The 5,785-nt window shown below is 39.2% G+C and overlaps 1 long non-coding RNA gene across 1 annotated transcript; it reads left to right on the top strand.

The window, feature by feature from the left end:
- The first annotated feature begins 1,389 nt into the window (after positions 1 to 1,389).
- Positions 1,390 to 2,534, top strand: LOC121758377. Its single transcript, XR_006041431.1, has 2 exons — positions 1,390 to 1,925; positions 2,064 to 2,534. It is a non-coding gene; the product is annotated as an uncharacterized LOC121758377 (long non-coding RNA).
- The last annotated feature ends 3,251 nt before the right edge of the window (positions 2,535 to 5,785 follow it).

The following is a 5,785-nucleotide window of genomic DNA, read 5'->3' as shown; positions in this document are numbered from 1 at the left end:
CCTTCGGATTGGCCTAATTATAGATTGTTTAGGCGGTAAAAGAAAACAAGGGTGATTATTACTTTCTCTAGGCTTTGTCACAAGTTTCTCGATCCGTATTCCCTTTGGGACGTTCCAAGTTAAATGCGTGTTGCTAGTAAAAACACTGATTTTAATGTAAAATAATGTGAGAGAGATAGACAGAAAAATAGTTAATAATAAGACCCACATCATTTTATAGATGAAAACTTACCAAAAATAAAAGTTGACTAATTTTTATGGATAACTGATAGTAAAAAAAATAAAATTATTAATTGTGAACACAGGGGAAGTCTATATTGTCACGCCCGCATTTTCTAAGGATAGAACACACGGTTGATCGCGACTAGGGGAGGGTTAAAGAAGCGGGGAAGAAAGGGGAAAATAACACAAACCGACCATAGCTCGAAACAAATGAGAATAGCTCGAATAAAATCAGAGTATCTCAACAATCAACAACTCAAAAATGAATACTATCTCAACGATACAAGAACTCAAAAGAAGAACAACTACTTAGCGGAAGCATTTGAGAAAAGGAATATGCCACGTGTGAAGACATGACACATTCTACACACTTAGATTTCTTCAACGGTCTTGCTCAACACCCACCGTATTCGTCACGCTCAACCTGCAATTTTTTTTAAAGAAAAGCAGGGCTGAGTACTTGATGCAATTAGTGGACTCATGCCGAAAATATTTTATAAAAATTATTTATCATGCCACCATTGAGTGACCTTGGGTTTTTAGCTTTAGAAATCGCCCAAGACACTAAAATCATTTCCATCGTAAAACTCGTGACTGCGCAGTCATTTTCCCATAGATGTCTACCATATCTGATCCATTGATGACAAGGAATGTGGCCACATTCCAAGTCACTAGACCGGCCGACCCAAAAGACGGCTCACGATCTCCATAGGTGTACACTAGCCTGAATAGGGACTCACTCCCTAGACAGACCCGAATTCGATTATCCATTGATGGCAGAAGCCACATCAGATAGGTTCCATAGAATAAAACAAAACACGGCATGGCAAATATTCATATCATTTTCACATAAAAATATACTTAGGGCATTGCCCTTATTTAAAAAGAAAGCCACAAAATACTTAGTTAGAAAGCCCACCTCAAGTTCTTAATCCGAAATTATTTCATCCCTTGATATCACGTCTCGCTTGCAAGGAATCATCTTTAGCATTTAAATAACACATAAATCAACACAATGAATCAAGTAAATAAATAAGATGCATGCACCCTAATTAAAATCGTTTATCTCGTTTCTCGGTTTTCGATTATTTGGCGGCCGCCTAAAGTTCCTCCGTTGGCTCCTCATATTTCCACCACGATGTCGGAATAAATTCCCAAAATTTATTTAAGCGTATAATTAAATTATCACAACTATTTTCCTTCGCAATTATATTTATTTCATACTTCGAATTATTCCGAGAATTTAATAAATAATTCCCCACGATTAAATCATCGGCCCAAGGGTTTAATTAATCTGGCCCAAAATAATTATTTACTTAGTCCACCTTATTTCTCCATTTTAAATTTTAAAGCCCAACACAAATTAAATAGAGCCCAAACCAAACAAAACAACCCACTTAATTGCTGAGGCCCAATTTCTAAAAAAAGAAAGGCCCACTATACTCCCATCATCCCCACGCCTTTCTCTTTCTCTCTCCCTATCTCTCAAAATTCTCTGTAACTCACTTCTGCAAATTACATCTCAAAACACCAAGCTCATCTCCCTCGTTCCAAAATCGTCCACCGCCGCTCCGTCGGCCAGCGCGCGCTGCCTCTGTCACGCTCGGCCTCCGTCACCGAGCAGCCACTGTCCGTCGTTGCCATGACACTGCAATACAGCCGCTGCCCAGCTCCTCCGTCGGCAGTGCCGTTTCTCACAATCCGTAAGCTCTCTCTCTCCCTTTTCCCCCGATCTAAATCTTCTATTAAGTTTTTTTTCCTCATTTGTTTGACTCAAACGATATTTTTAGGAATTGAGATCAAAAGTAAGCATTAAAGAATTCAAGCTTTTTTTTCAACAGAATTTGTTCCCGTGAACTACTGTGAATATATGGGGCTATGTCATGAGATGGAATGAACATAGTTTCAGAAATTAAACGGTATACCTTTGGAAAGAAGAAGCTTACTAGCAACAGGGGAATTTGAGATCACCTCTCTTTCTCGGTTTCAACTTTGAACGGAAGAGAAGGAAAAAAACTGCAATGGAATGGTTGAAAATTGGCTGAGATTGTGGGAAGAGATATATAATAATAAATTATGTGGAGATTTGGTTTGTTGGAGAGATTTTAGGGAGCGGAGATATGAATAAATCTTTTATTGATAGGTTTGGATAACTATATTTGACCAAGTCAACTAGGAAAAGATTTAATTAAATTAATTTGATTTTTTTTTTCTCTTGTTTTTTTTCGGGTTGTTACATATATACCTTTTATAAATAAAGATTTTATGTAAATAATTAATGTAACAAGAAACGAAGGTCGTTTGAGGAAGTATTACTGGAGAAATATTCTTAGGCTGCAGCATATTTGATGGAGTATAATTGATATGGAATGAAATGTCAGTATGGTAAGGCAAACAGAAAAAGGTAGTAGGAGTATGTTTTATTTTTATAAGTTTTTGAAAGAAAAGCAAAATAAATACATAAAAAGGCCTCTATTCTTGAATAACTAGTTGGATTTGTTATATATTTTGAAAATGAAAATGGAGCATCCGTATTTGGGCTATTACCCAATTAAAATTAAGTTTGGGCCTTTAGCCATCATTTTTATCAGCACGGATGAAAATTATGAGAATTGAGACACAGATCCTATCCTGCATCTTAGTGAAAAACATCAATAAAACCTTGTGGTCTAATACTGTATTTGATTGTATCATGTGGTCATCAATAAAATGGAGAGGACTCGAACCTAAAACTTTTAGCCTCATGCATTGACCTTTCTACATTAGTCAGATAAGTGATATTTTGTCTTAGTTGGCATTTCTCCCGGTTGGCATTTTGTCCTAATTGGCATTTTCCTCAAAAGGAGTAGGAAAGAGTATGTGGACAACTGGACATGATGCAAACAAAGTTGTAGTCCAATAACATATACTCCATTTTTTTATAGTAGCGGAGTCATTTTGTCATTTTGGTACGTTCCATAGTAATGGAGTCATTTCTCCTTTTAGTAAAAGTCAACATATTTCTTCTCTCTTACTTTATTCTCTCTTCATCTCTCTACCCTTTTCATTTCCTACTTTGTTCTTTATTTACTTAACTCACTTAACACAATTTTTCTTAAATTACGTGTCGAAAAAATACCTCTAGTACTATGGAAATTAATTTATGGTTTTCCGTTTTCAGGAAATTAATTTACGGTGATTATTTACTATGTTGATTAGGCTATAAATGTTGCCTCGTGCATTACCACTATACATTTGAGGAAGTATTAATGGAGAAATATTCATAATTGGGCTTTTACCCAATACAAAGTCAGTTTGGGCTTAGCCCCCTTTTGTCAGCACGGATGAAAATTATGAAAATTGTGATAGGTATTCTATACTACTCCTTCATAGTAGTGGAAAACATTAAAAAAAGAGGTTAATATTTTGGCCTAAATTAGGATATGCTAGGTCTCTGCAAACCATTATTATGACCATTTATATATATCTTGATGGGTGAGATATGTGCTATTTATATTTTATAATATAGTATAGTATTACATATAGTTGGACTATGGTGAAGGAGTACTACTATATTTTTCTTAAGATTGTGATAACACAACATCATTGTGCCCACTGCTCACTATAAAACTAATTGTATGAAAAAAGATTTGTCTCTAATCGTATTCGAATTCGAATTCAAGTACTACAATGATTAGGTAAAAAGATTTGAAAATGATTTTCCATTCTCATAATATTACTCCATTTCAAAAGTTTTTATTTGTAAAACATTAGAACTAGTTTCTCATTTTCTGTCATAGTAAATGCTCCATTTGAACGGTTCTCATTCAAGCAATTCCCAATAATAACAACAAACTATTCATCAAATAGTAATTATTTTGTAAAATAAGTGCTGTCAATTTTCAAGTACTTGAAGTCGTTTACTCGATCCACCACTAGTCAGATTGCATTCTTAAACCCATCGTCAGAAATTAAACATCAGAAGTAGAAATATTTAATAAAATTAACCAATCATACGCTGACACAAAGAAAATAAACAAGTAACATATTTTCTGACAAAGCACGTGTTCTTTCAAAATTTGTAAGAGCATCTACAACGGCGGACGGACGCCGTCCGTGCCGCTACGCTTGCGCCTCTGGCACGGCGATGCTCGATGCATCGAGCACGTTCGTGCCAGCGAGCAGCTGACGTGGCGCGCAGATTGGGCAACGGCATAGCCTTTGCCTTTGAATTTTTTTAAAATTAAAAATCGGTTTTTAATTAAAAAACTGATTAAAAATAAGAAAAAATATTTTTCCACTTCCCAAAAAAAATATATCCGTTTTTTTACCGTTTTTTACCACTTTTTAATTTTTTTTCCCCCAAAAATACACATTTTCATCTATAAATACCCTCACTTTCACATCCAAAAATTCACACCACACTACACAATTCTCATCTTCATCCTCACATATCCATTCTCATCTTCATCCTCTCATATCCATTCTCAATCTTTCTTCCACTCCTACAACATAACAATGTCCAGCCAAGGCAATAATCCCCAGGATCCCACAGTTGGAACCCTGAATGGTTATCTTCACAACCGTTTCCTAGTCCGGAAACGGAATATTCGGCCCCTCCTCAAACCCAAAGTTCGGGCGTTCCGGGTGGCTACCGGCCATACCCAATCGATGACCAAGATGCCCCCGAAGGGCAATACGGGTGGACACCCGAGCCTAGACCGACCGCCCCCTCCCAAACTCCGACTCCTCCTACTCGCGGTGTCCGCATACCGTACACTCCGGCAGAGATGGATAAATTGTTCGCGGCGTACTTGGAAATCTCCGAAGATCCGGTGGTTGGCACGAACCAATCCGGCGATCACTTTTGGTGGTGCATCGCTCGCCGGTACAATGAAAATCGGCCACCGGGAACAATCGAGCGCAACGAGAGTATGGTGCGCAACGCCATCTACCGAGCCAACGAAGAAATTAGCAAGTTCAATGGCTATTTCCTCCAGGAAGAGCGGTCGGCGGGGAGCGGCTGGAGCGAGGTCGACATCATCACTGCTTTGATGAGCACCTACCAATCCATGAACTACAAGCCATTCAAGTACCTCAACGTTTGGCAGGAGACGCGGACGCACCCGAAGTATAGGGGGGCATAACATCTTCCTCTTGCGGGCTCCTCCAAACGGTCAAGGTCGGTATCCCTATCCGACGCCGGCTCCGAAGAAGTGGCTAGCCAACTCGCCGGAGCTAACTTGGGTAGCCCCGACGCCGGCCCGAGCGGTTCTCAATGCCGACCGCAAGGAAGGAAGAAGGCGGAGGCCACCCGCCGTCGCGCCGCGACTGCAACCGCCAATGCTCCCGAACCCGCTCCCGATCCCGTTCCATACGCGCCACCTCCACCCCCACCAACTCGTTGTGGACCCTCTTGGCCCAACTCAATATGGCCGATAGGTCAACTATGACCCCCCTCGCAACTTCGATCGCATGAGGCCATGATATTGGGCCTCCAAAGACAATTGGGGTAGTGCCGCCGGATGAGTAGTCTTCCACGGGGTATTTTTAGCTATTAATTATGTAATTTTTAATTATTAGG

This window comes from Salvia splendens, chromosome 12, assembly GCF_004379255.2.
Source record: "Salvia splendens isolate huo1 chromosome 12, SspV2, whole genome shotgun sequence".
Taxonomy (NCBI): domain Eukaryota; kingdom Viridiplantae; phylum Streptophyta; class Magnoliopsida; order Lamiales; family Lamiaceae; genus Salvia; species Salvia splendens.
The sequence above is the reverse complement of the archived record's forward strand: the minus strand, read 5'-3'. Positions and strand labels throughout refer to the sequence as shown.